Source organism: Odocoileus virginianus, chromosome 5, assembly GCF_023699985.2.
Source record: "Odocoileus virginianus isolate 20LAN1187 ecotype Illinois chromosome 5, Ovbor_1.2, whole genome shotgun sequence".
NCBI classification, from domain to species: Eukaryota; Metazoa; Chordata; class Mammalia; order Artiodactyla; family Cervidae; genus Odocoileus; species Odocoileus virginianus.
This window is the reverse complement of record NC_069678.1, coordinates 74,606,777-74,630,455: the sequence shown is the minus strand read 5'-3', so window position 1 is coordinate 74,630,455 and position 23,679 is coordinate 74,606,777. Positions and strand designations below refer to the sequence as shown.

At 37.5% G+C, this 23,679-nt stretch overlaps 1 protein-coding gene across 7 annotated transcripts in view; it reads right to left on the bottom strand.

Annotated features, from left to right (window-relative positions):
* TUT4 (terminal uridylyl transferase 4) overlaps positions 1–23,241 on the bottom strand; it is a 128,908-nt gene extending 105,667 nt beyond the window's left edge. For 6 of the 7 annotated variants that reach the window (XM_020871444.2, XM_020871447.2, XM_020871445.2 and 3 more), the window contains exon 1: positions 23,086–23,241. The gene's annotated coding sequence lies outside the window, so the exon portion shown is untranslated. The remainder of the gene's footprint in view (positions 1–23,085) is intronic. The other variant, XM_020871450.2, reaches the window with a different exon arrangement.
* Between the last annotated feature and the right edge of the window lie 438 nt (positions 23,242–23,679).

The window sequence follows — 23,679 nt, the reverse complement described above, 5'->3', positions numbered from 1 at the left end:
AGGCAGGAGACATCGGTTCGATCCCTGATCTGGGAAGATCCCATATGCTGCAGAGCAACTAAGCCCATGTGCCACAACTACTGACGCTGTGCTCTAGAGCCCAAGAATTGCAACTACTGAAGCCCGTGTACCCTAGAGCCTGTGCTCTGCAACAAGAGAAGCCACTGCAATGAGAAGCCCACACACCACAACTAGAGAATAGCCTCTGCTTGCCTCAACTAGAGAAAAAGTCCACACAATGAAGACCCAACAAAGCCAAAAATAAATAAGTAAATAATTACTTTAAATGTAAATGAATTAGCCTCTTCAATTAAAGGCGAAGATTGGAAAACTAAATTAAAAAACATATGAGCCATCTATCATCTATCTATAAGAGATTCACTTTAGAGACAGAAGCAGAGGTTGAAAGCAGAGTCTGGAAAAAGATATTCCATGAAAACAGTAATCAATATAGAGCTGAACTGGCTATATAATTGTCAGGAAAAAACATACTTTAAGTCAAAACAGGTAACAACAGACAAAGAAGGGCATTATACACTGATAAAAAGATTAATCCAGCAAAAGCATGAAATAATTATAAACATATATGAACCTAATAACAGAGTCCCCAAAATAGGAAGCAAAAATTAACAAAATTGAAAAGAGAAATAAGCAGTTCTATGACAATGGCTGGATCCCTATCAAACTACCCACGACATTTTTCACAGAACTAGAACAAATAATCCTAAAATTTATATGTAACCAAAAAAAGACCAGAATTGCCAAAGCAATCCTGAAGAAAAAGAATGAAGCAGGAAGCATAACCACCATAGACTTCAGATAATACTACAAAGCGACAGTCATCAAAACAGCATGGTATTGGCACCAAAAAAAGACATATGCATCAATGGAATAGAACACAGAGCCCAAAAATAAACCCACACATCTACTGTCAATTAATTGTCAACAAAGGAACCAAGAATATACAGTGGGATAAAAGACAGTGATGTTAGAGGATTTCCTTGGTGGTCTATCAACTAAGACTCTGTGCTCCCAATGCGGCGGGCCCAGGTTCAATTCCTAGTAGGGGAACTGGATCCCACATGCCATAACTAAGACTTTGCTTGCTGCAACTAAAGATCCCATGTGCCACAAGAATAAATAAATAAAAATGAATAATTTTTTTAAGTGGTGTTGGGAAAGTTGGACAGCCACATATAAATCAATAAAGTTAGAACACAACCTCTCACCATACACAGAAATAAACTCAAAATGACTTAAAGGCTTAAACATTTTAGACATTAACATCATAAAAATCCCAGAAGAAAACATGAGTAAAATAGTCTCTGACATAAATCATATCAGTATTTCTTTAGATCAGTCTCCTAATGCAACATAAATAAAAATGAAAATAAACAAATGGGACCTAATCAAACTTACAAGCCTTGGCATACCAAAGGAAACCATAAATGAAACAAAAAGACAACCTACAGAATTGGAAAAAATATTTGCAAATGATGAGACCGACAAGGGCTTAATTTCCAAATTATACAAATAGTTCATATAACATCAAAACAAACAACCCAATCAAAAAATGAACAGAAGATCTAAAATAGACATTTCTCCAAACAAGACATACAGATGGCCAAAATGCACATGAAAAGATGCTCAACTTCACTAATTATCAGAGAAATGTTAATCAAAACTATAATGAGGTACCACCTCACACAAGTCAGAATGGCCATCATCAAAAAGTCTACAAATAACAAATGCTAGAGAGCGTGAAGACAAAAGGGAACCCTCCAACACTGTTGATGGGAATACAAGCTGGTGCAGCCACTTTGGAAAATAATATGGAAGTTCCTCAGAAAACCAAAAATAGAGCTACCATTTGTTTGTTGTTGTTCAGTCACTAAGTTGTGTCCAACCAAATCGACTGCAGCACACCAGCCTCCTCTGTCCTCCACCATCTCCCAAAGTTTGTTCAAATTCATGTCCATTGAATCAGTGATGCTATCTAGCCTTCTCATCCTCTGCTGCCCCCTTCTCCTTTTCTCTTCAATCTTTCCCAGCATCAGAGTCTTTTCCAATGAGCCAGCTCTTCACCATCAGGTGGCCAAAGTATTGGTACTTCAGCATCAGTCTGTCCAGTGAGTATTCAGGGTTGATTACCATTAGGATTTACTGGTTTGATCTTGCTGTCCAAGGGACTCTTAAGAATCTTCCCCAGCACTACAATTCAAAAGCATCAATTCTTCAGCATTCAGCCTTCTTTATAATCCAATTCTCACATCCATACATGACTACTAGAAAACCACAGCTTTAACTATAAGGACCTTTGTCAGCAAAGTGATGTCTCTGCTTTCAGTTTACTGTCTAGGTTTGTCATAACTTTCCTTCCAAGGAGCAAACGTCTTTTAATTTCACAGCTGCTGCAGTGATTTTGGCATCCAAGAAAATAAAATCTGTCTCTGCTTCCACTTTTTCCCCTTCTATTTGCCATGAAGTGATGGGACCAAATGCCACGATCTTGGCTTTTTTATGTTGAATCTCAAGCTAGCTTTTTCACTCTCTTTCACCCTCATCAAGAGGCTCTCTAGTTCCTCTTCACTTTCTGCCATTAAATTGGCATCACCTGCATATCTGAGGTTGTTGATATTTCTCCCAGCAATCTTGATTCCAGCTTGTGATTCATCCAGCATGGTTATTTCCCATGATGTACTCTGCATATAAGTTAAATAAGCAGGGTGACAATATATAGCCTTGTCGTAATCCTTTCCCAATTTTGAACCAGTCTGTTGTTCCATGTCCAGTTCTAACTGTTGCTTCTTGGCCTGCACATAGATTTCTCAGGAGACAAGTAAGGTAGTCTGGTACTCCCATCTCTTTAATAATTTTCCACAGTTTGTTGTGATTCACACAATGAAGCAGATGTTTTTCTGGAATTCCCTTGCTTTCTCCATCATCCAACGAATGGTGGCAATTTGATCTCTGGTTCCTCTACCTTCTCTGAATAAATCGAGCTTGAACATCTGCAAGTTCTCAGTTCCCATACTACTGAAGCCTAGCTTGAAGGACTTTGAGCATAGCCTTGCTAGCATGTGAAATGAGCTGAACTATATGGCAGTTTGAACATACTCAACTGAACACAGAGTTCCAGAAAATAGCAAGGAGAGATAAGAAGGCCCTCTTAAGTGAACAATTCAAAGACATAGAGAAAACAACAGAATGGGAAAGACTAGAGATCTCTTCAAGAAAACTGGAGATATCAAGAGAACATTTCATGCAAGGATGGGCACCATAAAAGGACAGAAACAGGAAGGACCTAACAGAAGCAGAAGAGGCTAAGGAGAGGTGGCAAGAATACACAGAATAACCATACAAAGAAGGTCTTAACGACCCAGGTAACCATGGTGGTGTGCTCACTCACCTAGAGATGGACATCCTGGAGTGTGAAGTCAAGTGGGCCTTAGAAAGCATTACTATGAACAAAGCCAGTGGAGGTGACAGAATTCCAGTTGTGCTATTTAAAACTGTAAAAGAGCTACCATAGGATCCAGCAATCCCAATCCAGGGCATATACCTAGACAAAGCTATAATTCAAAAGATACATGCATTCATATCTTCACAGCAGCACTATTCACCATAGTCAAGGCATGGAAACAACCTAAATGACCATCCACAAATGAATGGATGAATAGTGGTACACATATGCAAGGGAATATTAATTGGCCATTAAAAAGAACAGCATTATGCCATTTGCAACAGTTAGAACTGGACATGGAACAAGAGACTGGTTCTAAATTGGGAAAGAAGTATGTCAAGGCTGTATATTGTCACCCTGCTTATTTAACTTGTATGCAGAGTACATCATGAGAAATACCATGCTGGATGAATCACAAGCTGGAATCAAGATTGCCAGAAGAAATATCAATAACCTCAGATATGCAAATGACACCACCCTTATGGCAGAAAGTGAAGAAGAACTAAAGAGCCTCTTGATGAAAGTGAAAGACGAGAGTGAAAAAGTTGGCTTAAAACCCAACATTCAGAAAACTAAGATCATAGTATCTGGTCCCATCACTTCGTGGCAAATAGATGGGGAAACAGTGACAGAGTTTATTTCCTTTGGGTCCAAAAATCACTGGAGATGGTGACTGCAGCCATGAAATTAAAAGATGCCTGCTCCTTGGAAGAAAAGTTATGACCAACCTAGACAGCATATTAAAAAGCAGAGACATTACTTTGCCAACAAAGGTCCATCTACTCAAAGCTATGGTTTTTCCAGTGGTCATGAACAGATGTGAGAGTTGGACTATAAAGAAAGCTGAGCACCAAAGAATTGATGCTTTTGAACTGTGTTGTTGGAGAAGACTCTTGAGAGTCCCTTGGATTGCAAGGAGATCCAACCAGTCCATCCTAAAGGAAACCAATCCTGAATATTCATTGGAAGGACTGATGCTGAAGCTGAAACTCCAATCTTTGGCCACCTGATGTGAAGAAGTGACTCATTTGAAAAGATCTTGATGCTGGGAAAGATTGAAGGTGGGAGAAGGGGACGACAGAGGATGAGATGTTTGGATGGTTATCACTGACTCAATGGACATGTGCTTGAGTAGATTCCAGGAGTTGGTGATGGACAGGGTGGCCTGGTATGCTGCAGCCCATGGGGTCACAAAGAGTTGGATACAACTGAGCAACTGAACTGAACTGATGCCATTTGCAGCCCAGAGATTGACATACTGTGTGAAGTAAGTCAGGCACAGAAAAACAAACATTATATGATATCACTTATATCTGAAACCTAAACAAAAAGGGGCTGTACAAATAAACTTATTTAAAAAACAGAAGCAGAGTTACAAATAGAGAAAACAAACTTATGATTACCTGGGGATGGGGGGAGGGACAGGAGGGATAAATCGGGAGACTGGGACTGACATATACATAGTACTATATATAAAATAGAGAGCTAATAAGAACCTGCTGTATAGCACAAGAAACTCTACTCAATACTCTGTAACAACTTATATGAGAGAAGAATCTTAAAAAAAGAGTGGATATATGTATATGTAAAACTGATTCACTTTGCTGTACACCTGACATCGATACAACATTGTAAATCAACTGTACTCCAATAAAAAAATTTTTTTAAAGATGTAGTACATATATATAATGGAATACTATTCATTCATAGAACAAAATAAATAATGCCATGGATGCAACTAGAGATTATCATACTACCTGGAGGAAGTCAGAAAAAGACAAATATTGTATGATATCACTTATGTGTGTGTGTGTGTGTCTGTGTGTGTGTGTGTACAATCTAAAATATAACACAAATGAACCTAACTATGAAGCAGAAGCAGACACAAAGACATAGAGAATGGACCTGTGGTTGCCAAGGGAAAAGGGACTGTGTGTGGGGGGATGGACTAGAAGTTTGGGATTAATAGATGCAAACTGTTACATATGGAGTAGACAGAAAAAAAGGTTTTACTTTATAGTACAGGGAACTATATTCAATATCCTTGGATAAAACACAATAGAAAACAATATTAAAAAGAATGTGTGTATTCGCCCCCCGCCCTTGCGGAGGGGCTATAGAGCACTTTCCCCCTGCAATTTTTGTAGGTCTTGTGAGATAAACAAGACTACCATAAAAAAAAAAAAAAAAAAATGTGTGTGTGTGTGTGTATATATATATATAACTGAGTCACTTTGTTGTATAGCAAAAATTAACAACATTGTAAATCAACTACACTTCAATTAAATAAGTAAATACATTAATTGGAGACTTTAACATCTATCTTTCAACAATGGTTAGAGCAGTAGTAGTAGGAGTAGTGTCAGTCGCTCAGTCGTGTCCGACTCTTTACAACTCCATGGACTATAGCCCGCCAGGCTCCTCTCTCCATGGGATTCTCCAGGCAAGAATACTGGAATGGATTGCCATCCCCTTCTCCAGAGGATCTTCCCAACCCAGGGATCGAACCCAGGTCTCCTGCATTGCAGACAGATTCTTTACTGTCCGAGCTACAGGGAAGATACCTATGGTTAGAGCAACCAGACAGAAAACCAATAAGGAAACAGAGGACTTAAATAACACTGTACAATGAGACCTAACAGATAGATCCTGATGACTCAAAACAACATCAGCAGAATACACAGTCCTCTCAAGTATATAAGGAACATACTCAAGGACAGACTATTTTGTTAGGCCACAAAACAAGTCTTAATAAATTTAAAAAGACTGAAATTATACAAATTATCTTTTCTTATCACAACAGACTGAAATTAGAAATCAAATCAGTTAATAGGAAAAAACTGGAAAATTCACAAATATGTGAAGCTAAACAATGGACTCAACCAACCAATGAGTGAAAGAAGAAAGCACAAGGACAATTAGAAAATACTTCAAGACAAATGAAAACAATGTATTTTTAAAAAATAATGTATTATTTTACCACAAATTTTCAAATGAAAACAAAAGGATATTTAATATAATTTTTTAAATAAGGACCATAAAATAATTCTATGAACAACTGTACATCAACAAACTGGATAAGGTAGATGGGATGACAAATTCCTACCAACACACAAATTACCAAAACTGGGTCGAGAACAAATATAAAACCAGAATACACCTATAACAAGTAGACTGAATAAATAATCAAAAATCCCTCAACAAAAAAACTCAGAATCAGAAGGCTATACCACTGAAGTCTATTCAATATGTAAAGAATTAACATCAATCCTTCTCATACTTCCAAAAAACTGCAAAGGAGGGAACACTTCCTAACTGATTCTATGAGGCCAGTGTTACTCTGATTCTATGAACACACATGCAAAAAAATCATCAATGAAATACAAGCAAACCAAATTTAGGAGCATATTAAAAGGGTTATACACCATGACCAATTAAGACCAAGTAAGATTTATCTTCGGAATATATCTTCAGGTGATTGAACACATGAAACATCAATCAATGTGATAAGCCACATTAATAGATTGAAGGAAAAGAAAAATTACATGATCATCTCAACTGACACAGAAGGAAGCATTTGACAAAATCCAGCACCTTTTCATGATAAACTAGTAATAGAAAGGAACTTCTTCAACATGGTAAAGGCCAGCTAGCAACAACAACAAAAAAACCTAAAGCAAAATAAAAAACACACAACTAATATCATAACCCATGAAAGATTTTAAAAATTTCCCCCTAAGATCCAGAAAAAACATCTGCTTTGTCACTTCTATTTAACAAGGTACTAGAAGTTCCAGCCAGAGCACTTAGGCAAGTAAAAGAAATAAAAGAAATCCAAACTGGGAAAGAAGTAAAATCACCTGTTTGCAGATGATATGATCTTAAATCATAAAATAATCCTAAAAATACACACAAAATCAGAGCTAATAAATTCCGTAAGTTTATAAACAAAACACAAAGAATGCTATACAATAGCAATGAAAAATCCATAAAGAAATTTAAAAAACAATCCCACTTACAATAGCATCAAAAAGAATAAATACCTAAGAATAAATTTAACCAAGGAGGCAAAAAAATTAGTATACTGAAAACTATGAAACATTACTGAAAGAAATTAAACACTTAAACGCAGCAACATCGCAGGTTCACAGATTCCTTCCAGCCTACCTTCCCTGCCTACCTCTTTCTTGCTCTTCTCTTTTCAAACTCTGATCACTACCTGTGGTAACTAAGGAGTCAGAAACAAGAAAAAGTCTAAGTTCATGTGTCCTACAGCCCAAGAGAAGACTGGAAAACACACATTTTACAATGTTTATCATTCACTTTAGAAGAATTACATACTCCACCCTGTGGTGGCTCAGACAGTAAAGTGTCTGCCTGCAATTCGGGAGACCCAGGTTCGATCCCTGGGTTGGGAAGATTCCCTGGAGAAGGAAATGGCAACTCTTGCCTGGAAAATTCCATGGACTGAGGAGCCTGGTAGGCTACAGTCCACGGGGTAGCAAAGAGTAGGACACGACTGAGCGACTTCACTTTTTTTCTTTCTTTCCCTTTGTTACTGGGCTTCCCTGGTGGCTCAGACGGTAAAGAATCAGCCTGCAATGCAAGAGACCTCGGTTTGATCCCTGGGTTAGAGGATCCCCTGGAGAAGGGAATGGATACCTATTCCAGTATTCTTGCCTGGAAAATTCCATGAACAGAGAAGCCTGGTGGGCTACAGTCCATGGGGTCACAAAATTAAGGTCAAGAGTCCCCAGAACTGCCAAAGCTGGAGACTGGCAAATATAAACTGCAGCCCACTGTGCACTCACCCATTTGTTTCCTTCACTTAAGTCAATGCCAATGACTTACCTTGTTAACCATACTGTTAAGATGCCTCTACTACCCAAAGTGATCTATAGATTCAATGCAGTCATTATCAAAACCACAACGGCATTTTTTGCAGAAATAGAAAAACCCATCCTAAAAGTCATATGGAATTTCAAAGGACTCTAAATAGGCAAAACAATCTAAAAAAATAAAAATAAGTTAGAAGAGTAACACTTTATTACTTCAAAGCTTTCTACACAAAGCTATAATAACCAAAACAGTCTGATAATTGAATAAGAAAAACATACAATGGAACAGAACCAATAAATAGATCATCACACACATGGTCATTCAACTTGACAATGCTGATAGTACTGAATAGGGGTAAGGACAAATGGTGATGGACGTATTCCTGTATTTCCTGAATTCATTTCTGTTCAAAGGAATGAAGCTGGATCCTGACCTTCTGCCAGTTACAAAAATTATCTCAAAATGGATCAAATAAGACAAGACACTAAATGTAAAAAGAGCAGACAGGGAAAGAACACAAATGACCATTTGAGTCACTTGAAAAATTACAGAAAAATTATCATAAAACAAAATATATAACCATACAGATGTAAAACAAAATGAGGAAATCTCTATTCTGCTATGGAGCGATACTGAAAATACACTGCTAAGTGAAAAAAAAAAAGTAATATACACAGGCATGCATAGTAACCTAACTTATTGTAAGAAAAAGAATATATACGCTTGTATTTTCAGAAGTAAATAACTGAAGGATAAAAACAAAAGGACAAAGATCTAAATTTAACCCCTATACTAAAACTATACCTTATACACTAAGTTACACAAACATATACATACATATAACCACATAAAAACTATAAATCTTCATAGTTTGGCAACATTTTCTAAATATGACATCAAGGGCATGGACAAAAGAAAAAAATAGATAAATTGGACTTCATCAAAATTTAAACTTTCATCCTTGACATCCACCTTGGCAGTGATTTTTTGGATTTGATACCAAAAGCAAAGGCAACAAAAGCAAAAACAAAACAAGTGGGAATTCTCATGCAATTGCTGGTGAAACTAAAATAATGCAGCTGATGCAGAAAACAGTTGGAAGTTCCTCAAAAACTTAAACATGGAATTGCCATATGATCCAGCAATTCTGATCGTAGGCATATATTCAAAAGAACTGAAAGTAGAGACTCAGATATTTGAACATCATGTTCACTGCAATACTATTCACAACAGCCAAAGGGTAGAAGCAACCAAGCATCTATTAACAGAAGAATGGATAAACAAATTGGGATATATACATACAACAGAATATTTCTCAGCCATTTAAAGGAAGGAAATTCTGACACATGCTACAACATGGATGAACTTCAAGGACATCATGCTAAATAAGCCACTTACAAAAGGACAGACATTGTATGATTCCAATTGTATAAGATTGAGAATTAGTAAATTCATAGGAACAGAAAGTAGAACAGAAGTTATCAGGGGCTGGGGGTGTGGGAAATAGGGAGTCGTTGTTTAATGGGTAGAGTCTCTGTTTGGGATGATTAAAAAAAAAAAACTCTGGAAATAAATAGTGGTGATAGTTACACAACATTGTGAATGTTCTAATGTCATTGAGCTGTACACTTAAAAAGGTTAAACAGTAAACTTAATGTTATGTATCCTTTACCACATTATGGCTTCCCTGATAGTTCAGTTGGTAAAGAATCCACCTGCAACGCAGGAGACCCCGTTTCGATTCCTGGGTCAGGAAGATTCCCTGGAGAAGGGATAGACTACCCACTCCAGTATTCTTGGGCTTCCCTTGTGGCTCAGTTGGTAAAGAATCCGCCTGCAATGCAGGAGACCTGGGTTTGATCCCTGGGTTGGGAAGATCCCCTGGAGAAGGGAAAGGCTACCCACTCCAGTATTCTGGCCCAGAGACTATACAGTCCACGGGGTCACAAAGATTCGGACACAACTGAACCACTTTCACTTTGATCCTTTACCACAATAAAAAAAAATTTTAACTCAAAAAGTCAAAACAATGTGTATTAAGCTTATATAAAGTATCACAAAGCTCGATTTTTAAACGTTAATCAACTCTAAAATAGCTAAAGGTTAAAAAAGCATAACTTTTTATGTGGGTAAATCAACTGACACAGATTTTATGATCAAAGGCATGTAGAACCACACCCCATTCTCGAAAATTCAGTTTTGTAAATAAATGGATTTCTAAACTAAATTACCTAAATCTTCACCTAAATCCCCATTAGCTAGGTTTTCTAGATTACTCAAGTCTTTTCTTTTTTTTAATTTTTTTTTTATTTTTTTCATTTATTTTTATTATTTGGAGGCTAATTACTTTACAATATTATAGTGGTTTTTGCCATACATTGACATGAATCAGCCATGGATTTACATGTGTTCCCCATCCTGAACCACCCTCCCTACTCAAGTCTTTTCCTTCTATGTTCATCTAGGTAAGCTTTTTTGGCCACTGGTCAAAGAAGCTGAGGTCATGCTTCTTTTCACTAGCAATTTGTTGATTAAAATATGCATTCACTGTGAATAAAATAATAATAGATGTTTTTTTATTTACAGTGAAAATTTCAACCAGCTCCTGATCACTTTTTAATAAAAATTCTCTGAATTTTAACCATTAAAAATGTATATAATACCTAGTTCTTGGTTTATGAAATATGTTAATGTGAAAATAAGTAATTCACACTTATGATTAAAGTGAACATTTGCCTAAAAAAAAAAAAATTAAAAAAAAAAAATAGCTTGAGGTCACCAATTGTTTTTTGAGTTTTTTCCCCTGAGATATGGAGATCATCTGGATTCCCTAATTATCCAAGCCAGCCTTTCCTCTTTTTCCTTATAAACTTGAGCTCTATCTATAGGAAGAGTTCTGTGATGTTACATACACCAGAAAGTTCCTCATTCCTCCAGTATCAAGCAGCTTTTGGGTATTCGTGTATAATAATGTAGCTAACACTTTTTAAGTGTTGTTTGCTGAGGAGACTTAGCTTGTCCCATAGGTCCAAAAACTGTGATATATAACTGTGCTGGCCCTCCAATGCTTGTGCTTCTAATACCACACTCATTTTGAAATTTCACACCATTTGGAATGGGCCAGGTTATGCTGTGATAACAACTCCTACAACTAATGCTTATCATAACATAAATTGATTTAACAACTCATGCAAAATGCTTTTGGAATTAAGGTAACTCTAAGGCAGCTGTCCTTCATGCACTGGTTCAGCACCCAAGCTGCTTTAATCTCATCTCACCTCCCATATTAGCAAAACAGAGGCAGAAGGAATAGCACTAGGTTGCCTTCATTCACATTTTTCATTTGCCAAAAAATAGGCCACACGGCTACACCTAATTTCAAGGCAATAAGGAACACAACCCTCAGAATACCTCAAAATAAAGCAGTAGCAACAGGGCTTATCACATTAGGACAAGGTGAAATAAGGCAATCTCTTTGTCTCCACGCATGTTACTATTTCCTCCAGTCCTTTTGTTCCGGGCTAATTTCATGGTCATGTGATCTGTGCAGTTAAACAGGGCTCCATACTCAGAAAGACACTATGCTTGATTTAAAGCTCTCCTGTCATCAACTTGATATTCTTAATAACTTTATCTTTGAATTTGTGTTTCATAGTGAAGTCTAGTGGGACAAAGGAAGAGGCAAAAGAGCAGAAGAGATACATGCAAAGCGTCTATCTGCCATTCCTTTCTACTTTGCTCTTACAGTTTTGGTGATGCCCTGTGAACACACAGTATCAGTGGATCCATGATGTGAGGGAGTTTAGCAAAACTCAAAGGGATATAAAGTAAGCATGTTGTCTACAGCTAGGTAAGCAAGGATAGGAACAGCCCAAGAAGTCGTATTTTCTATTTAAAATAGAACTTTCTTCACAGAGGAAAGGCAATCGATTCTAAGAAACATGAATTACCAAAAAGTCTATCAGGTCTTTTTGTTACTTCCCTGTATTAACTAACCACTTATGATAAAAGTGACAACAGAAGGAAAGAGAAAGAGGGAAGAAGCCACAGGTCCTTTACCTTTCAGTTCTGCCAAATCAAAGGTAGAGACTGTTGGTAGAATGTGCAAGTATAAGAAACTAAATAAAAACAGTTGAGTAAGTTTTACACAGTGTTTTCCCTGTTCTGGTAAGAATGAAATATACATGTATAAGCTATGAAATACCATCAATTTCACATAAGAGTTAAATAATCATATATTTGCATTTAAAGCTGGCATTGTACAATATAAAGATGAAGAGTAAAATTCATGTTTAATATTGATAATTCAACAATTTCAACTGTTCTTTATTTAGAATGACATTAAAAAGTAAATAAACATAACAAGCTAAGAGAAAGATCAAAGAAAGAAAAAAATTTTACGTTTTAGTAACTTTAACAGCACTTTTTCCTGCCTTCTGAACTAGGGACTTTACATTTTTATTTCTCAATATGTCCTGCAAATTATGTAGCTGGGCCTGCACTTGTTCAGATAAACAAATATAAACATGGACTGTGTTTTAACAAAGACTGTCAACATTAACACGAAAGGTGTTCAGTTAAAAGCTGGGAATACAAAGATAATAGAATAGTCTCATGTATAAAAGAGGAGACAGTCATATAAACAAATAATGACAATATTACATGACATACGTTAAGGAAACCCTGAGGAAAGAGCCTAAGAAAAAGTGTTCATCATAAAGGTAATTGAGCTGTGAAAGAATTTTTCACTTGAGAAAGGGAGTAAGAAGGAATAAGATCTGTATATACTAGACAAAATACATTTATAAAATTTTAACAAGTTTTTTAGGATGCAAAATAGCATGCATAATGATGAATACAGGAGATGAACTGGGAATGTAAATTAGTACACACATTTACATACCGAGTCAAGTTTAGACTTTAGCAAAGAGAAGCCATAGATTATAAGCAGAAGAGTGGCACAATTTCTGCTTCAGATTAACTTCTGCAGAAGAGGAAGACAGAGATGAGAGGAAAAAGAGATGCTACTAAAGTAAGTAAAAGTAATTACTGATTATTATTAAAAAGTATTAGGAGGTTATTTAGGATCTTATTACAAGCAATTTTGCTGGGATTGTGGACAGGGAAAAGCTGTGTTGAAGATAAATGGATTTCTTCCCAGAAGATGCTTTGGTATGGTAATAAGCACTGCAAATCTCTAAGAGAAAGATCTAATTTGCAACATTTTCCAGATTTATTTGACTAAAAAACAATTTTTGCCAGGACAACCTATTAGCACCTGAAAGAACTGTGGGGAAAGTAAGTTTTCTAACACTGTTCTATGAAACAGAAGGCCCGCACTAACTGAGAAAGGCAGAGGGCAGCAGAGGACTTTCGATCAGAGAAAACCAAGCCCAACAGCGAGAGACGGGGAAGAAGCCCGACTGAAGTACTGCCCGGCTGGGCTAAAGGCCTCACTACACACATTAAACACCAGTCTACTAGCTTATACAGTTTGCAGATATTCAAATTCATTCTGGGTAGGCGATTAACAGAATGAATATTTCAATAGGGTACTGGATGGCAACACCAACTCGATAGACTTGAGTTTGAGTTAAGTTCCGGGAGTTGGTGATGGACAGGGAAGCCTGGCATGGGGTCGCAAAAAGTCAGACAGGGCTGAGCGATTGAACTGAACTGAAGAGAACACAACAGTGATGATACTGGTGAAAGGGAGGGATAAAACTCAAAAGAGGTTATACAAAAAGATCAGGGATAGGTGAGAAAACTAAAGAAGTGAGAAAGATGTATACAAGATATTAAGGAGATTTTGGTCAGAAGTAGAACCATTTCTGAACCATATGAGTAGCCGTGTCAAAGAAAGTTGAATACCACTGGAATACAGAAATTAAGGAAAAATGAAGTTAAGATGTTAGGTAACCTTCAATGTTACGCTTCCAACTGCCTGATATGATATGAAGAATTATACCAAAGTATCAGTGAATACAGGGGAGTGACATAGAAGTTCCTAGATTGAAATGACAAAGTCAGGTAAGAAGCAGCCAGTAGAGTACCAGTCTTAAGAGAAGTTGTAGAGGAGGATAGACACTAATTAGGAAAACATGGGTCTGGTTTTCTGGCTTTAAGGGAGCAGTGTGAGGAAAAAAAGCTACTTATAATAATGGTTCTCGGTTTTTTTTCTAACACATCCAAGAAATAGAATACATGTCCAATAGAAGTAAAGAGGAACACAAGAATGGGGGATGGGAAAGGCTAGCTGTGAGTGGTTTAAGAGACCTTTCAAAGTAATTATGAAATACCTTCCTAAGGAAGTGTACCTCTCATACAGCGAGAATCATTGGTTTAAAACTGGTACTATCAAAAAAATAAAATAAAATAAAACTGGTACTATCACAGAAAGCATAAACACAATTTACAAACACAAACTAGCCATTTTTTACCTGTATGACAGAATACAAGACACTCATAACAATACCATAAGTGGCTATAAAAGTCCTGCAGCTCTTACAAAATTTTCAGTTTAAAAAAAGATTTGAAGATACAGCATTAGCTAACATATATATGTCTAATATGCCCATTCATTTATCTTTTCACATCTGTAAAGTTAACACAGTCTGGTAGTGTTTTCACTTTATTTATTGAGACACCTTGAGTGTATGACTTGAGTAAAATGACACAAATGGGACTGGTTTATGACAAGAAAGAAGAGACATATTTTTTGGTTCATTGCTTGGGCACTAGGGTATGTCTTTAGCCTAAACCAGCAGTTTTCAAACTTTTTGACCTCAGGATGCATTTATACTTCAAAAAATTACCAAGAATCCAAAGGACTTTTGTTTTTGTGTACTTAGCTATTCGTACTTAATACCATTAGATATTAAAACTGAGAAATTTTTCAAATACAAGAACACACTATTAACTTACTCTATAAGGCCAGTATTACCCTAGTACCAAATCCATAAATTACAAGACAGCTATACACCAATGTCTCTTATGAAAATAGATATAAAATCCTCAACAAATTCTAGCAAACCAAATCCAGCAATGAAAGGTTATATACCTGGGTGTATTCTAACCTAGGAATACAAGTTTGGTTCAAGATGAAAACCAATCAATGTAATGCACCATATTAATAAAGGACAAAAACCACACAGTTGTTTCAACTGATAGGAAAAAAGGATTTGATAAAATCTCATGTCCTTTTACAGTAAAAAAAAAAACTCAACAAACTAGGAATAGAAAGAAACTCTCGTCAATCTGACAGAAAAACCTCATGTGACATCACACTTAAAGGTGAAGGACTAAATGTTTTCTCCTCTAAGAACAGAAACAAGACAAGGATATCTGTTGTCTTCACTTCGTTTTAATGTTATTTATTTATTTAGGCTGTGCAGCTTGTGGGATCTTACTTCCCCAATTAGGGGTTAAACCTGGACTGTGGAAGTGAAAGCACCAAGTCGTATCTACTGGATCGCCAATAAATTCCCTACTGTCTTTACTTATATTCAATAGTGTACTAGCCAGGGCAATTAGGTAAGAAAAAGAAATAAAAGGCATCCAGAATGGAAAGGAAGAAATAAAGCGATCTATATTTGCAGATGACATGATCTCATATATAAAGTCCTAAGGAATCTACAAAAAAGTAATTAGAGCTAATAAATTAGCCTAGCAAGGGTGCTATCCAGGATCAACATACAAAAATCAATTGTATTTCTATCCACTAGCAAAGAAGAGTACAAAATTCCATTTACAATTGCTTCAAAAAGAATAAAATACTCAGGAAAAAACTTAACAAAAGAAATACAAGGTTTTCTTCAAAAACTGACACACAGATCCTAAAATTCACATGGAAATGCAAGGGACTAAGAACAGCCAAAGCGTCTGCCTGCAATGCAGGAGACCTGGGGTTTGATCCCTGGGTCAGGAAGATCCCCTGGAGAAGGAAATGGCAAACCACTCCAGTACTCTTGTCTGGAAAATCCCATGGAGAGAGAAGCCTGGTAGGCTACAGTCCATGGGGTCGCAAAGAGTCGGACACGACTGAGTGACTTCACTTCAAGAACAGCTAAAACAATGTTGAAAAAGAAAAGGAAAGTTGGAGAACTCACAACCTCAACTTCAATTTTCCAACTTCAAACTTTCTACAAAGCTACATTAATCAAGACTGGGGGGTGGTGGGGGGGGTGGTACTGATATAAGCACAGACATACAAATCAATGGAGACTCCAGAATCAATTGAGAATCCAGAAATAAACAGAGACATTTGTGGTCAACTGATTTCAACAATGATGCCAAGACCATTCAACAAGGGAAATAACAGTCTTAACAATACATGATGCTGGGACAACTGGACAGCTGAATGAAAAAGAATGAAGTTGGACCTCTACCTCACAGCACATATAAAAAGTAACTAAAAATGGGTCAAAGAACTAAATGTAAAAGCTAAAATTACAAAACTGTCAGAAGAAAACATAGGTGTAAATTTTTATAATCTTTGCTTATCTTATACATGACTCTGGAAGCACAAGAAAAAATAAATATAACTTTATCAAAACCTAAAACTTGGGTGCTTGAAGAAACACTCCAGTAAATGAACAAAATGGCAATTCCTCAAAAAATTAAACAAAGATTTACCACATAATCCAGCAATTCCACTTCTAGGTATATTTCCAAAGAACAGAAAGCAGGAACCCAAACAGCTATTTGTATGCCCATATTCACAGCAGCATTATTCACAAAAGCCAAAACACAGAAGCAACCAAAGTGTCTATCAACAGATGACTGGAAAAACAAAATATGGTATATACATAAAGACAACAGAACATTATTCAGCCTTAAAAAGGAAGGAAATTCTGACACATACTAGACAATAGAAGAACCTTGAAGACACTGTGCTAAATGAACTAAACAAGTCACAAAAGGACAGATATCATATGACTCTAATTACATACAGTAGTCAAAGTCATAGAAACAGAAAGTAGAATGATGGCTGCTAGGGACTGAGGGGAGGAGGGAATGAAGAGTTATTGCTTAGTGGGCACAGAACAGGAAAAAGGAAAAAGTTCTGAACATGGATGGTGGTGGTGATTTGTGCAATGCTGTGAATGTACCTAATATCACTGAATATACACTTAATAATGATTAAAATGGTAACTTTTATGCTTATTTTGCCACAATTCTTACATTTGAAAAAGAAAATGAATAGACAATTCACAAAAGGGGAGAACATTTTTGCATATCATTTATCTAACAAGGATCTAATATCCAGAATATATAAAAAACTCTTATAACAATAAGACAAATAATCCAATTTTTTAAATGAGCAAAGAATTTAAATAGACATTTCTCCCAATAAAATATACAAAAAGCCAACAGACATATGAAGAGATGCTCAACATCGTTAGTCATTAAGGAACTGCAAATCAAAACCACAATGAGATACCACTTCACCAATTAGATAGCTATAATTTAAAAGATGGACAATAACAAGTGTTGGTGAGGATGGGTAGAAATTAGAACTCATATATTACTAGTGAAAATAAAAAATAGTGAAGCCTCTCGGGAATATAGTTCGGCAGGTCCTCCATAAAGATAAACATAAATGTATCAAAACCCTCAGCAATTCCACTCCTGGGTAGATATCCAAGAGAAATTAAAACATATATCCACACAAAAACTTATACATGAATGTTCAAAGCAACAGTATTTGTAATAGCCAAAAAGTGGAAAAAACCCAAATGTCTATCAAATGATGGATAAACAATGTGGTATCGCCATAGAATACATTCCATACAATGTAGTATTATTCAACCATAAAAAGGAATGAAGTGCTAATACACGATATATTATGGATGAACCTTGAAAACATTATGCTTCAGTGAAAGAAACCAGGCACAAAAAGCCACATGTTATATGATTCTACTTATATGAAATGTCCAAAGTAGGCAATTTCAAAGACAGAAAAGCAGTTCAGTGGTTGCCAAAAGCTTGGGGGGGGGGGGGGCGGAATGCAGGGTGATTGCTAAAGGGCACAGGGTTTCTTGAAGGAAGATGAAATGTTCTGTAATTAAATAATGGTGATGGTTACATAAGCTTATGAACATACACTGAAAACTGCATGCTTTTTTTGGGGGGCCACACCTCGTGGAATGCGGGATCTTAGTTCCCCAGCCAGGAATCAAACCTGTGTTCCCTGCATTAGAAGCATGAAATCTTAACCGCTGAACCACTAGGGAAGTCCCTGAACTGCATGTTTTAAAAGAGTGAGTTTTACGGTACTGAAAATTATATCTCAAAGCAAAAGCAGAAAATATATATACGATTACACATTCCAATAGCCATCAAAGCAATAATGTTTTCACATGTATCTATATCATTCTACATTCCAGGTGAGAAAATGAAAAGGGAAAAATCTTCTTAACATTACTATGAAAACAATTATGACTCAGAAACCCCAAAAAGATTCCCCACACATAGTTTGAATATCACTGACCTAAACTAACACTCAGCACAAGATTGAGCTTAAATAATTAATGACCAATCAATTTTAATGATTAAATTATTTGAACTACAATGTACAGCTAAGACTAACAAAATGCAATTAAATTTCATCATCATGTATAATTCATCCTCTCTGTTCTTACAAGATAGTTTTTGACAACCTATGTAACTATTTTGAATTTAACACTCTCTGCATACTAAATGTTGACAACCTAAGCTTGAGGTGCAACATAGCATAATGGTTAAGAGCTCTAACTCTAGACTTAAACACCAGAGTTCAATTCCTGGCTCAGCAGCAAACTAGTTCTGAGATCTTATCCAAGCTATTTAGTCTTTCTGCAGCTACCTTCCTCACCTATAAATACTGATAATTTATAAGCTGTTGTGAGGACTGAGTTAACAGTCCAAGATCTTTGGAAAGAAATTAACAAATAGTAACTATGCAGTAAGTTACTTATTATCATTGTAAATCAAATACCCATTTAAAACTACCAGACTATTGTGTGTCTGCCTCTTGAGAAATCTGTATGCAGGTCAAGAAGCAACAGTTAGAACCGGACATGGAACACTAGACTGGTTCAAAATTAGGAAAGGAGTATGTCAAGGCTGTAGTATGTCACCCTGCTTATTTACTTTATATGGAGAGTACATCAAGCAAAATGCTGGGCTGTTTGAAGCACAAGCTGGAATCAAGATTGCTGGGAGAAATATCAATAAATTCAGATATGCAGATGATACCACCCTTATGGCAGAAAGCTAAGAGGAACTAAAGAGCCTCTTGATGAAAGTGAAAGAGAAGAGTGAAAAAGCTGGCTTAAAACTCAACATCCAAAAAACAAAGATCATGGCACCTGGTCCCATTACTTCATGGCAAATAGGTGGCGAAACAGTGGAAACAGTGACAGACTTTATTTTGGGCTCCAAAATCACTGCAGACGGAGACTGCAGCCATGAAATTAAAAGACACTTGCTCCTTGAAAGAAAAGCTATAACCAACCTAGACAGCATATTAAAAAGCAGAGACATTACTTTGCCGACAAAGATCCATATAGTTAAAGCTGTTTTTCCAGTAGTCATGTGTGGATGTGAGTTGGACCATAAAGAAAATTGAGTGCCAAAAGATTGATGCTTTTGAACTGTGGTGTTGAAGAAGACTCTTGAGACTCCCTTGGACAGCGAAGAGATCAAACCAGTCAATCCTAAACTAAATGAAATCAGTCCTGAATATTCATTGGAAGGACTGATGCTGAAACTCCAATATTTTGGCCACCTGATGGAAAGAACTGACTCATTAGAAAAGACCCTGATGCCGGGAAATAGCGAAGGCAGGAGGGAGAAGGGGATGACAGAGGATGAGATGGTTGGATGGCATCACCAACTCGATGGACATGAGTTTGAGCAAGCTCCAGGAGCTGTGATGGACAGGGAAGCCTAAGCCTGGCATGCTGCAGTCCATGGGGTCGCAAAGAGTCGGACATGACTGAGCGACTGAACTGATAACATGACTGAATTCCCTAAAGCAAGAAAATATCTTCAATAAGTTTATACCTCTAAAATGTAGCAATGTCTAGCATAAAGTACAAACGCAAATGTTTGATGATTAAATGAGCAACCTCAGGCAGTTCCTCCTACAAAACTGGGAGAACTCTTGATACATCTGAGAAGCAACATGGCGTATGTAATAAGAAGAGTATGCAGAGCTGCTTTCAATCTTTCTAACTCTATGATCTTAAGCAAATTAACCAACATCTGACTCAGAGATTCCTCATTTATAAAACAGGTTTCATAGGGGTGTTACACTGAACAAGTGAAAAAAATACACGGACATGTCTAGCACAATGCCTGAAATAAAACAGGTATAAACTTAGTTTAGTGTAAAAAAATTCTATTTACTTAGTTCAGCAAAGCAATCTTAATTTCTCGAAAAATAAGAAGAGAAAAAGTCTACATATCCTGCTTTACTACAGTATCCCTTCCCCTTCTGTTAGTCTTTCTAGAATTGCTCTTTTTTAGAACATATTTCTATCTGCAGTAACAACTTAATTCAACCATTTGCAGTTTACATTAGGAAGTAATACATCTCACTGAACTTGTTTTATCAAAATGGTCTTTTTTTTAAAAAAAGGATAAAATTTAATGACATCAGCATTCATAGGTTAAGTCTTATTTATAGCTTTTCTGACACCAGAAACTTTCTGCAGAAATAAAATTCATAACTTTTCCTACCCAAAGATCCTGATTTGACATTATATAAAGAATACAACATAATTAATCCTGCTTATTATGCATGTCAAGGTTAACTTTGAGGTTAGAAAGTTCTCCAATTACTCTTACTAAAATGACTTTACTCAAAACTAAAAAAAAATTCTCTTTAAAAAGCTTTTTATTAATCAGAGACATTTATAATTACAAATATAAATTTTTATTTAAAAAGGTCTCAAATTCAAAAAAAAAAGGTCTCAAATTATAATGTAGACACTGTTCTTTTCCAGTTACATTAGTTAAAATTAAACGTAATGTTAGAAGTGACTTACAATACTGAACTAAACTTATGTTCATGATAACATCTTGTTAGTTTATCTGTTACTAACAACCTAGGGCAATGAACAGATTTTAATTTTTTTGTATTTAGATTTTGCTAGACTTAAAACATTAAATGTTAATAACTTTTCACTTCCTGTTCTGTATTATTTCAAGGAAGCTTTGTTTTTTCATTAAATATCATCTTTTTAAAGCCTAAAACAACTTAAAATTCCTATCTGCCCCAAAGTATACGGTTTTTAAGATGCACTCTAAAATTTGTTTATAAAAGGATCATAGTACATTAGATACTAGTAAATTCATTGTCTTAAGCAGTTTTCTAAATGAATAAATATTTCATAATTTTACAAGTTGTGACTAATCAATATTAGGATGCAGTGTAGTGCAACAATATCTAAGGATACATATATACAAGGGTTCTGAGCCTAAAGAAAATTTCAGCGTACATTTTACTCACATACAGAACATGCTGATTGATAGAAACCAAAAAAAAAAAACTTAAAAAAAAAACTATCCCACAATTCACCACCCTGATACAGCATTATGTCTAAATTATCATATCCAGGTGGGATTATCCAATTTTAATAACTAATAGTTCTTATTACTTTAAAGCAGAAACAGGGTATGTTCTGCTTCACCCAGTGTTACACATTTCGGGACTACAAGACTTGTGTGGGGGGGGGGGTGGCGAGGGGTGGGCGCCGATCTTTGGAAACAAAAGGTAACCTGATCCATTCCAGCTAATTACTAAATGCATGCCAACAATACAAAATTCGAATTGCATTTCTGGACACTAAGAAGATCACAAAGGGAGCAGAACGTCAAATGTGTAAGGAACTACTTTTGTATTAAAAATATATCAAAACGAAGAAACATGGTACACCGAAACTAAGATCTCGCGCAAGGTACAAAATTCATCTGATTAAAAATTTGATCATCTAAAAAGAATTTAATCAATATTGTTAAAATAACAGTAATTCATCGCATCCACATACGACTTGAAATCCCGATGAAGTCTTTCTTTCAGGTCTAAATATCTCATTATTTTGCAATCCGGATACCAAAAGGACCTGAAATCTCTCGCGGAGGCGTACAAAACACTCGGCGAGTGCTGTCTGTTTACAAATACGAATCTCAGTTTCCCACGTCAAAAGCGTTCATTACCACCGTTCGATTGGGGGGCGGGGAAGAGAGAAGGCGGGCGAGCAAGAAACGAAATCCTCACAGACACCTCTGCCTTCTCTCCTCCCGACAAGGGCGATCCCGAAATAAATATTTATTATGTATTATATGCGTGTGTGTGTCTATAAGTTATAGTAGTCTGTATCAAAGCCAGGGCGAAAGAAAAGGCACACAGGACAGGGAATCCTACTGGACCCCAGAGAATATTCACTCCTATCCCGTTAACTCAAAATCCGCCGCCTGGGTCTAAAGGTTTCGGCTCGGGGCCGAGAGACCCAACCTCGCCGTGGAGTTCGGTCCCAAAGCGCCCCGGTGCCCTGCTCAGGAAGCCCAGGCCGCCGCCCCTACCTCCCTCATCTCCGCCTTCCCCTGGGACACCCGATGCCCAATCCAGCAAAGAAAGAAGTGTCAGGCCCCAAGAGGGCGGCTGATAAGCGCTCGGGCCGGGACCGCGACACCTGCGAGGCGCGGCACCTGAGGGCGAAGAGGGGGCCGCCCGGCCTGCCTCGAGCACACCCCCTCGGGCGCCGGGTGCTATGCCGCGGCCGGAACCTCCGTACCTGCGAGGCCCGCGAGCTACAGGCGCGCGCGGCGCCTCCTCATCTCAGTGGCTCCCGCTCCCCCTCCGCCTCCCGCTGCCGCCGTCACTGCCGCCGCCGCTGGAGGCCAGGACACGACGAGCTCAGGGCTCCACCGCCATGTCCGCCGCGCCGCGAACTGCATTGTGGGGGGGAAGGGATGGGGAGGGGGAGGAGAGAGGGGGAGAGAAAGAGGAGGACCCGCTGAGGGGAGGGGGCCGAGGGAGAAAGGGAGCCAGGGGAGGGGGGGGAGAGGGGGAGGGGAGAGAGGGACGGAGCCCTGAATGGAGTCCTGACCCGGGCGAGGGTAGGGAACAAACGCACAGGAGACCCTGGGTAGGAGGCGAGGAGGAAAGGCTTTGGGGGTGCCCCTTCCTTTCGTTCTAGGGGCCCCAGGGCACTGGTTAAACCGGGGCGGGAGGTAGTAAACACCAATGGGAGAAGGGCTACGTTCAGGGGCTTGTGGTGAAGACGGGAAACAATGGTGAGGGGGCCGAGGTGGGAGGATAGCTCACTCACACTCACGCTGTGGGAAGGGGCGAGCGCGCGAGGACACTCGTTAGCCCGCGAGGAGGG